The sequence below is a fragment of the Mirounga leonina genome, unplaced genomic scaffold, assembly GCF_011800145.1.
Source record: "Mirounga leonina isolate KUSES-001 unplaced genomic scaffold, KU_Mleo_1.0 Mir_175, whole genome shotgun sequence".
Classification (NCBI taxonomy): domain Eukaryota; kingdom Metazoa; phylum Chordata; class Mammalia; order Carnivora; family Phocidae; genus Mirounga; species Mirounga leonina.
The window spans coordinates 10,413,197-10,424,891 of NW_023270453.1; the positions used below are offsets into that span (position 1 = coordinate 10,413,197).

Consider the following 11,695-nt stretch of genomic DNA (forward strand, 5'->3'; position numbering starts at 1 on the left):
ATACTTGTAGGACCTGCTACGTGATTTGCGGGGCCCAGTGCAAGATGGAAATGAGGGGCCGCTTGCTCAGAAATGATTAACAAGTGCAAGAGGGTGATGGCAGACGTTAAGCCAAATGTGAGGTCCTTCTGAGCTCAGGGCCCTGAGGGACTGCCCTCCTCAGTCGCCCATGAAGCCAGCCCTTGGAATGAGGAGGACCTTTCAGTTGATTACCCCCCTCCTAGATTAGAAGATCACTTGTCTTCATTTGGAGAATCTGCATCATTCATTTCTAGTTATCATTAAACCTTTCTCAGCTGGGTTTCTCAGGAGACTTCACGCCGTCAGGATAATCTGGCCTTGGGCTCCACGGTTACTCCTGTTTGCTTGGCGCTGGGGAGGCAGGGGTGAGGTTTGGATTCCTGATCCCAGCTAATGCCTCTCTGTCTCCTGCTGCTGCCTGGCTCCTCCTCTCTGAGGCCCACAGCTCGTCTAGGAGCCAAAGTGTAACACCACTGGAATTCTCTCGTTCCTGCAGTGGGAAGGGGGAGGAGCCCCGGGCAAGACCCCTGAGGCTTGCAGGATGCCTGATGTGTGTTTTCTGGACAGAGGGCCCTTCTGTTTCTTCTCTAGCCAAGACGCCTTGGCTAAGGGGTTCTGAGTGATAGGTCAAGGTGACTCAGCGGTCAGGCAGTGCCGGGTACCAGCCCTTCCCTGTCCCTGTATGCGCTGTCTCTCTTATCCTGGCCTCACAAGGACCCTCCCAGGCTGTCAGCTCAGCTTGCATCTCCTTCCCTCCTCTTCTGATTCCCTTGTTTCTTGGTTTCTGATCAATGTGGGCAATGCACATTTGTACCAGCCCTTGGGTCACTCCCAGGGACTTGTCAATATTGGGGTGTTTCATTCCACCATACTCAGGCTCCTAAGAACTACACCAGAAGGCAGAACTATCTTCATTCCTAGATGAGGAGTCTACCCCCTAACCCTTTTCAGTGAACCATCAAGATACATCTTGATCCAAGGGGCAACCCCCGTTCCTTCTGAAGAGTTAGGTAATATGGGTGGTGGGTATGTACTACCAGGGATATATGGGGTGTGCACAATGGTAAACCACCACTTCAAGAGAAAATCCTCTGCTCTGTGTAACCCAGCTGCTGTCTCTGAGTCTCAGAGATGACCTTGACTCTGAGGAGCCCAAGAGGATGGAGGGGGCAGTGAGGACCTGAGATCAGTAGGGATTCCTGGGCCGGAAGTCAACAGACCAGAGTTCTGGTCCCATGTGGTAGGCAGAATAGTGGTCCCCCAAAGATACCAGTTCCTTAACCCTGTGAATGTTACCTTACATGGCAAAAGGGACTTTGCATATATAGTAAAGGATTGTGAGATGGGAAAAGATGCCTGGATTATCCAGGTGGGCCCAGTATAATCACAAGTGTCTTTATAAGGGGGATGTAGGAGGGTCAGAGACAGAGGAGATACGATGAAGGAAGCAGAGGTTGAAGGGTTGTGGTTGCTGGCTGGAGTCACAAGCCAAAAAAATGTAAGTGGCCTCTACAAGTTGGAAAAGGCAAGGAAATAGGTTCTCCCCTAGAGCTTCTGGAAGGAATGCAGTCTTGCCAACACCTTGATTCTAGTCCAGTGGAACTCATTTTGGACTTCTGACCTCTAGAACTGTGAGGTAATACATTTGAGTTGTTTTAAGTCACTAAGGATGTCATAACTTGTTACAGCAGAACAGGAAATGGATATATCTTACATCTGCCATTAATGAGCTACTTCATTCTTGGGAAGGTCATTCCTTGGTCTCAGATACTGTACCTTAGGGACAATGGTTTTCAAACATGTAATAGAAAATTTAAAGGAGTGGGATACTTTTAGCGATTGAAATCCTATGTGGAAGGCCAATGTAAATTAGATGTGGGTGGAGCTTCTTGGTGAAGCTGGGGACCCACTGGGTAGTGCAGGTTGGAGTGGCGCTGGGTTTGAGTGTCAGGCTGTCTAGTGCTATCAACTTGTTGTTGTGGGGAGTGAGGGCATTCTGTATACGGGACTGGTTGCCAACTTCTGACACATGCACACCAAAAAAACTCAATGGAATTGAGTAGAATTTAAACTTACTGTTGATATTAGTGAGGCTTTACACATATATTTTATTTTGGGTGTTGTACACAACTCTGAGGAATAGAGTTCATCTTCAAGGCATTTCTAATTCTTCCAAGGACCTCATTTTAAATCCCTGCCCCTCCGGGAACTTAAGCAGGGAGATGGTGGCCATCCCTCTTGTATACATAGCCATTAATGCAACAAATCTAGAAAGAAGCACACTAGTATTTCATTGTTACTGAAATGAACTTCTGCAGGAAGTGTCCTTGGGGAAGGTCCTCTTTCCCTGGCGTTTCCTTTTGACTTGCTTCTGTTGCTCTTGAAGGCTAGCCAGGGTCTCGTGCACCTCTCTGTGGCTCTTAGTCCCAGATGCCTCACGTTGGGGACATCTAGGACATCGTGCTCAAGCAGTGGAAGAGATAAGCAAGGAGAAAAGCAGAGACGTTTTCTTATCATTACTAAAATTCTCTGGGAGGGCACCAAGGGCCATATAAACACAGCCTGACTGTGAAATCAAAGCATCATTTAAACAACAAACAAATGCGAGCTCGATGGGCTAGGATTACTACTCCCTTATTAAAAATCAACTTTAGGACTTGAGAAAACAAACACAAAACTGGAGGAGGGTAACTGAATGTGAGAACTTGATTGTGCTGTACAGGAAAATTTTCTACTTGGTCACTTTTGAAGAAATACATAGAGCAAGATGAAAGGGGATATATATATATATAATATATATATATTTTTTCTTAGTGTTGATATAATGCCTATTAATCAGCAGAAGAACTTGTTAAAATTGGAAATGCCTGCTCTCCTCCAAACACAGAGATTCTGCATCAGTAGGGTCTGGTGTGACACATTCCTGCTGAATCTAAATGGATGATCCAGGAGGAGATTTTGACAATCACCAACGACTGTAGCTGAGCTACCAATGTACAGACAGGAGGTGGTCCAGGGATTTAAGTCCACTCTTGCAAACTCATTAACAAGGACCCCCACGCATACTTCTTATTTCCCTGCACTGCTTTTCCTCTAAAATATTTTATTAGGTGACTGCATAGTAGTTCTCGGATAAAAGCAAAAGTACCTGTTGTTGTCAGTGCTGTGCAGTGTTATGTTTTGTGATGGTAGCTCTAAACATATTGCAGTCCAATCCAATCATTGGATTATTTTCTCTGAAGTTAGTAAGCTTCCTGTTCTCTCTGCTCATCTAAAATTCCGTGAAAAGTCAAAGGTTTACACATCCCCTCTGACTCCAGAAGATGTGAGGTTTGAGAAATTGAGGAGAACAGCTGAATTTATTCACTACTCTTTTGAATATTATGGGGCATTTCCTTTCATAGGTCAGCTCAGCCTCCCAGCCCCAGCCCTTTACCTTCTTCAGACCTCAGTGCATCAGGGCAAGCCTGCCATCTCCCAGAGCAGCCAGCTGAGACTCTCTCAGCTGCCCTGGACACCGGCAGGACTGAGGCAGGCCTCTCACATCCTGGAAAAAAGTGCGGTCACTGCAGGGAAAGCAGACCAGCCCACCCACGCTGCCTGCATCCCTCCACACTCTCCTGTCTGGTGTCTCTTTTTCCCTCTGCCCCCATCCTCACTCTGGTTCCTTGCATGATTAGTCTTAATAGGGGAGGAAAAATAATTTCCCCTTACCTTCTGTGTTTGTGGCTGAGAACTCTGTAATAAAAGAAAGATTAACAAGAGATAAACAGGTTTATTAACATGTAGACCTCAGGTATACATGGGAGACATGGGGGGAAAGATTAGTATCTCTCTGAGGTGACTTAGAACTCAGGCCCAGATACCATCTGAATGGGGAAAGGGGAGGGGGGCTCTTAGGGACGAGGAAGTGATTATTGGGAAGGATGAGGGGTCTAGAAGAACAGATGGGAGTGTAACAGTTTGTGACTAAGTCTGGGTGTGGCTTTGACTTCTAGTGCCCCTGCAGTGATGAGAGCCACTCTTCCCTATGGGTGGAACTCCCAGGGAGGGGCTCTAGGACACTGACTTCCTGTTGGAGGAGCAGGTGAGGGGAGCTCAGAGAAAGCCTCTCAAGTGCCTATGGCTTAAAATAATCAATAGAGCAAAGCGGCAGACTTGGGGTGGGATGTCCTGAACTCCTGTTCATATTTTGGGTGGTGTACTCTGCTACCCTTCAGTCTCCCTCTCCAAGCCTTGTGCTGGTCCCTGCAGGGGGAGCACTGTGCACTTCTATTCCCACCAAGGCCCTGCAGGATCTGCAAAGACAGCCTGGCAATACACTGTCCCCACACACTGTCCCCTCCTGCCTCCACATCCACCCCACTTCCCACTCACACCGGGATCTTATGATCGCCTGCACCTTCTCCACCCGAGAAATTCAAACCAACCACACCCTGCTCTGTGGTCCTGTGGTTTCATCATGCTGGCTCTCAGGCCTGATGTGGTTGGTCTTTGACCTCACAGAAGATGCCAGTGTCCAGAATGTTCCGATTTCTTGAAACACGTTAGCTCCTACCTGGACTTTCTGCTTTTCATGCTCAGCCCGAACCCCTGATTGATCATTGCAGTGACTGCCTTGGCAGAGCCTCAGTGGCCTTGCGCCTGTCCTGCGGAGCACCGCCCCCCGCAAAGCCCAGCCCTGAGCTCAGCGGCAGCCCGCTTTCACTCCTAGTGGCTGAGAGTGCTGGAGAAAGATTTGTGAATTCTGTCCATACACTCTAACACTTAATTACACACCCAGTCGTGCAAGGCATGGGAATATACAGACATAGTACAAATCCTTGCCACAAACAGATGCAATTATTACTGGAGGAAGTTTTTGAATTTTCGTCAAGGGGAATCCTTAGCTCCCTGTTTCTTTATTCTCTTTCTTGTGTGGTTAAGAATTCTTTCTCATTGGCCTCGATTCCTTTTGCAATCCTCTGGCCGACTGCGAAGAGCTCTCCCTGCAAAGAGAGAAGCTGCTGATAAAAAGCCTTCTTCCCCTTCCAGGGAGCTCATTCATTCCTTCTTTCTTTTGCTCATTCATTTGTTCATTCCACAAATAATCGTTGGGTGCCTACTTCGTGCCAGGCGTGTCCTCATGAGGAAGGATACAGACATGAACGAGACAGGCAAGGTCCCTGCCCTCGTGCAGCTTATATTAGAGTGTGAGAAAATGCGCAAGGAAGAGAGGGAGGGGAAAGGAAAGAAAGAAAATCTGAGTTGCAGGTGCTGAGAATCAGAGTAAGATGGTAGACGGCTGGGGGAGGGCGGTCTCACGTTAAACATCAGAGTGTCGAGAAACCGCTAAGCCGACAGCAGTAGGAGGGGCACTTAGGCACGAGGGGCTGTGTGCTCAGGGAATGTGAACTTCAGGTCGGACCGAACCAAATACAGTTAGCACAGCCATTGTGTGCACCCACTAAATACACTTTCAAAAAAACCTGAATTCTCTTAAAATGGATTATTCCGAATCAGAGTCCCCTGTGGAGCAATACAGCCTTGCAGCAAACACCCAGACCACTGAGACGTGTTAACGGCCGAGTAATATAGTCACTTGTGGAGAATTTCTTGCCTAGGCAGGAGTCCTTCTACCTCTTCTTGTTCTCAGAGTAGGAAAGAAGAAGAAAGAAGCAAACCAAACCAATCAGACCCAAACCGAGAGGCCAAACCCAACCCCACAGCATCTCGCCCCGGCTGAAACAGAAATAACTCCCATTACTCACCCACCCCAGCAATGGGAGAAGAGATTGCCGTCAGGTATCCTGCCATTATATTCTGTGTTCATTGGAGCGAAAGGGCAGAGAAGAGGTGAGGTTTTGAAAAGAATGCCCAGAGAACTACACCTTTCCTCCTTGATCGTTGAGAACAGCCTTGCAATTAAATACTAAAAATATACCGGCTGTAAATTGTTTGACCAGCCCACCTGCTATGCCCTCAGTTGTCACCCCCAAATGGAAGCCTCTCTGCCCTCGTGTGACTATATGGGGGGTGGTTTCCAGGGTCTTTCGGGAGGGGCTGGAGGTTAAATACGTTCATAAGGGTGAAACTCTCTGATCTAGGGGAACGGGTGCCCTCCCAGGAAGAGGAAGAGAACCAGGGATCTCTGTGTCCTGACAGGGGCGTGGTGTTCCGTGACCGAAGTCGGGGCCCTGCTCCCATCACTTACCGGCTGGGAGACTTGGGGACCATCGCGTGGTACCCTCATCTGGATACTGAGATGGATGAAGGCGTCACAAGAAGGGGGGAAGTCTTTTTGGTTGGGGTACTTTGCGTCTCAGGGTGGAGTGTCCTGGAAGAGTAATGTACTGTCTGCAATCTTCACAGCACACTGAGGTCGGCCAACTCTATTATTATTTAAACAACAACAACAACACGTAATCTATTTATGAACTTCTTCCTCTCCACTGCCTGGCCTGATCTAACATCTAACTAAGTTTACCACATAACCTGCTAAATAAGTTACATTTATTCTCAGGACCAAGAAGCAAATACGATTTTTCCATTCACAGTAACCTAGCGAGTCAGGCCGCGAGATTTCTGTCCAGAGGTGGGCCACCATCGCCCTCTGCTGGAGAAGTTTGTAACTGCTGCTTTGCAAGGAGAACAAGAAATAATTGATACCAGTCATTCTAATTGAGCGAGCGTCTGGGGCCACTGAGCTTTTATTGAGCTTGTGATTGCCCAAAAGAGTGGGGCTTATATTGGTTTATGGGATCAATTCCTTTCTTATGTAGTACCCCAAAAATTTAGATGTTATTTGATAATGATTAAATATTCCTCATCCCTCCATATAAGCACAGAGTTAATTCATCAAACAGTATCAGAGCTTAATGGTACAAACAACAGAAGCAGATCCTAGGGTGCTCCTTTTAAGCTTTTGATTACTTAAAAATTATAGAAAATTTGGGACGCCTGGGTGGCTCAGTCGGTTAAGCGTCTGCCTTTGGCTCAGGTCATGATCCCAGGGTCCTGGGATCGAGTCCCGCATCGGGCTCCCTGCTCCACGGGGAGCCTGCTTCTCCCTCTGCCTCTGTCTCTCTCTCTGTCTCTCATGAATAAATAAATAAAATCTTTAAAAAAAATTATAGAAAATTTGGTAAAAGTATACAAAATGTAGAAAAGTAAAAGGAAGAAGAAAAATGTTGGCAGTCCCACTTCCAGGAAAAAAAAATTACATTTTGGAATATTTTCTTCCAGTTCTTTTTCTAGGAACATAATGACCTTTTAAAAACTTGTTTTTACTGTTTGTAGACCGGGTGGAACTCATCCCATCAGTTGAGGGCTTGAATGGACCAAAAAGCTGGAGGAAGGCAAGATTCCCACACTCCCTGCCTGACTGCCTGACCTGGGACATCAGCCTTCTCCTGCCCTTAGAGCTCCTGGGTCTTGGGCTTTCAGACGTGGTTCTCTGCCTTTGAACTACACCACTAGCTCTAGCTCTGTGGGTCTTCGGTTTGCCCACTGCGGATGGTGGGATTGCTCAGACTCCATAACTGCATGAGCCAATTCCTCATAATTAATCTCTTTCTAGAGTTCTCTGTCCAACTGGCCTATCGGTTCTGGTTCTCAAAGAACCCTAATACAGCTGCATATCATTTTATTTTTTAATAAAATTTTATCTATTTGAGAGAGAGAGAGAGAATGAGCTAGAGTGCAAGAGTAGGGGGAGGGAGAAGCAGACTCTCCACTGAGCAAGGAGCCCGACGTGGGGTTTGATCCAGGACCCTGAGATCATGACCCGTGCAGAAGGCAGACGCTTAACCAACTGAGCCACCCAGGTGCCCCTGCATATCACTTAAAAAAAACCTTTTTATTTGAAATAATTCTAGATTTACCGAAGAGTTTAAAGCATAGGGCAGAACTCCTGTATCTTCTTCCGGCATCTACTGTTACCATCTTAGACCACCGTGTTCACCACAACTGGGAAATTAACAATGGTATGTGCTATTACCCAAACTCACTGTTACCCTGGCTCACAGTTCTTCATAAAGCTTTTTCTTGGGCGCCTGGATGGCTCAGTCAGTTAAGCGTCTGCCTTTGGCTCAGGTCATGATTCCAGGGTCCTGGGATCGAGCCCCACGTCTGGCTCCCTGCTCAGCAGGGAGTCTGCTTTTCCCTCTCCCTCTGCCCTTCCACCTCACTCGTGCTCTCTCTCTCTCAAGATAAATAAATAAAATCTTAAAAAAAAAAAAAAAAAGCCGAGTATGGGGTAGGGTATTACACTCTCTCTCAACTTTTCCTTGTGTTTGAAATTGTCCATAATTAAAAACCTTTTTAAAAAATGTGCCCTTCCAGGTTAGACTTGTGCATCTGGGGGCAGGGAAGGTGGAGGGGGCGTGTGTGGAGGTTGACATGGTTGCTGATCAACGATGGGAACATCAGACGCCTCTGCATGCTTTCCTGTACCATCGTCACGTCAAGACAGTGCATCTCAGGGGCGACATAAACTGTCCTGAAGGAAACGGGGCGCCCTCTTTCAACACCCGCGAGTTCCAGACTTTTCCAAGGCAGCCTTGTCCTTTGTGGTGAGAATTGGTCACCTCTCGGAAGCAAGTCCTAGTGGATTATTTCACCAACAAGTTCTCCATAATTTATTTTAAAAAGAAACAGAATCAAACCTGAAATATGTCCTTAAAGGAATGGATGGAGAAGCATGGTGCCAGAGAAGGAGGCATTCGTTAATGGCTGGCCATCTGCCTAAACTCTCTGCGCGCCCTGGGGCAGCTGTGGGCGCAGGCGAGTGTTTCGGTGGGATCCGCTGGGCTCTCCGCTGCCGCAAAGACGGATGGATGCTAAGTGGAACCTTTTCTCCTCCCAGTGACCAGGCATGATACTGAGAAAAATAATGGTCAGAAAGAACATCACTAGGCCCCTAATGAGAAGCTGTTGACAGAAAAATCGCTCTCACATTCATCAAAAAAGCCAATAAATGTCAAGGAAGGGACTGGAAATGTAGCAGCTGGTACATTCTTTCTCAAGGGGCCTCTGGAGGGGACTTTTGGGACAAGACACCTGCTCTGCCTTTTTCCTGAACTTTGCTAAATAAACCTCCAGTTCTGCTTAGGACATTTTTTTTTTTTTTTGGTCAACCTTTTTTATTTTTTTAAACATTTTTAAAGATTCTTATTTATTTATTTGAGAGCGAGCAAGAGATAGAGCATAAGCAGTGGGGAGGGGCAGAGGGAGAGGGAGAAGCAGGCTTCCCGACAAGCAGGGAGCCCGATGTGGGGCTCGGTCCCAGGACCTGGGATCATGACCTGAGCCGAAGGCAGACGCTTAAATGACTGAGCCACCCAGGCGCCCAAGCTTAGGACATTTATGGGGGCTCCCCCTGATAGCTTTGAGGGCATGTCCGCAGGGTGGCCACTCTGGCGTTTGGCCAGAGCATCCTGTTTGGGGTACGACCACTGGCTAGGTCGGGATCTTTTCAGCCCTTGAAACCTCGTCTGTGTGATGTCACAGTTTGTAAGCTAACTGAGAGCTGAGATCTCTTCGGGCTTTAGGTAGATGATCCTATTTGCTCAGCAGGGAGTCAAAATGGATTTTTCCTCTTGAATCCTCTAATACTGTATTGCCTCTGGTGTTCATGTAGTAGACCCCATTGCTTCATTGTAACCTGTCTTCTGGTGCTAAATCTTGTTTTCACTTTTTTGTTAGGGGAGGGGGTGCTCACTAAGAGAGGCTAATGTGAATATGTCCCTGGACTTGAGTTTGGTGTTCCCCCAGAGGCAGACCCCGAATCAAGGACTTGTGTGAAGGTTGTTTATTTGGAAAGTGATCCCAAGTGAAGGTGTGGGGCGGGAAGGCAGGGAGGGAGAAAAACTGATAAAGTTTGCATCAGTGAACGGGTCGGTGCTGTGAGGGTTGGGGCTCAACCCTGCTGGGCCCTTCTGAGAAAAGATAGCACCCCATCTCAGCATTGTTCCGTCTGACGACCAGGGGCTGGGACGTTCTTCCATGGTCTCCCATCCTGCTGCTGTTTGAGGGGTGTCCCTGGAGGCCTTAACTCCCCCCACTTCCAGATTGGCCTGTTGAAGGCTGAACAAGCTCCTGGACGTGCCAAAAATCACTCCCAGAGAGGCAGAAAGATGGAAGTGCTTGAGGGGGTGTCTTAGCCAGCTCAAGCTGCTATAACAAAATACCCCAGACTGGGGGCGCCTAAAAAGAGAAATTGATTTTTGTACAGTTCTGGAGGCTGGAAGTCCGAAGTCAGGGTGTTGGCAGGGTTGGTCTCTCCTGAGGTCTCTCTCCGTGGCTTGCGGACGGCTGCCTTCCTGCTGTGTCCCCGTGTGGTACGTCCTCTGCGTGTGCACAGTGCTGATGTCTCCCTCTCCTCCCATAAGGACACTAGTCCTATTGGATTAGGGTCCCATCCTTAGGACCGCCTTTAACCTTACTATCTCTTCAGAGGCCCTTTCTCCAAATGCAGTCACGCTGGGGAATAGGGCTTTAGCATGTGGATTTTGTGGGAACAGAATTCAGTCCATAACAGGGGGAAGCTAATTCCTATGGAAACTGCCCACCACAGCTGCGGGTGAAATGGGAGGTGGGTCATCAACAATATTGCCACACATATATTAATGTAATCCTCCTAACCACTTGGCAGGTATGTGTTGTTATCACCCCTCTTTTTTTTTTTTAATTTTTAATTTTTTTTTATTAAGATTTTTTATTTATTTGCGAGAGAGAGAATGAGAGACAGATAGCCTGAGAGGGAGGAGGGTCAGAGGGAGAAGCAGACTCCCTGCTGAGCAGGGAGCCCGATGCGGGACTCGATCCCAGGACTGCAGGATCATGACCTGAGCTGAAGGCAGTTAAGCTGAAGCTTAACCAACTGAGCCACCCAGGCGCCCTATCACCCCTCTTATAACCACAAAGAAACTCAGACTCCAAGAAGTTAAACAACTAGCCCCACATCACACACCTAGTGATAAGGGTAAGCCCAGAGGTAACTCAGCTCTCTGACTCTTGGCCCATGGTAACTATTTTTGTATTTGAATTTTAATGCGTTCATGATTTATCTCAGTTCCTAGAGGGTCAGAATTGTCTTACACTTAAAACAAAAACAAAAACAAAACAAAACGAACCATCCTATAGTGCTTAGCGTAGGACTTTGTAATTAAGTAGACACTTCATAAATACAGGCATTGAGGTTTTAAAAATCACCTCTTGGCTGTTTCTTCTGGAGATAGATCCGGAGGGGTAAAATCTATGCAACTAAAAGGAAGTTAAACGTGTTTTCATGGGAACATAGTAACTTTCGAGGGACAGGTCATCCTGGGGTCCCAACAGGAGGAGGGGTATGATGGTCCTTGTAGGGTAGGGGCTGGGGGAGGGGCACAACTAACCAGCCTGGCAACTGTCCATCCCTCCTTAGGGATGGGGAGGGCTTGCTGATCTAGGAACTAAGGGACCTTGAGGAAACTTCATTGGTAAAAAACTGGACAGACTGACTGCTGTCCTAAAGGATAATTATCGAATGATCAGAGTAATAACTTTGATGACAGTAACAAATGAGACGATTTTGGCTTAAGGTTCAAATAAGCATATTAACCATTTTGGTAGATTCCATCAAGTGCAAATCTATTAGATATCTTCACCCCTTGCCAACCAACCCTGTATTTGATACGTCTCTCTGGGTGAAGAA

General features: G+C 47.2%; 1 long non-coding RNA gene across 2 annotated transcripts; it reads right to left on the bottom strand.

The window, feature by feature from the left end:
• Window positions 1–2,109: 2,109 nt before the first annotated feature.
• LOC118021592 lies at window positions 2,110–9,176 on the bottom strand. 2 transcript variants are annotated; one of them, XR_004682230.1, is made up of 2 exons: window positions 8,667–9,176; window positions 2,110–6,337 (listed from the first exon to the last, which is right to left on the bottom strand). It is a non-coding gene; the product is annotated as an uncharacterized LOC118021592 (long non-coding RNA). The 2 variants fall into 2 exon arrangements; XR_004682231.1 differs by having other exon boundaries at window positions 2,110–6,392.
• Between the last annotated feature and the right edge of the window lie 2,519 nt (window positions 9,177–11,695).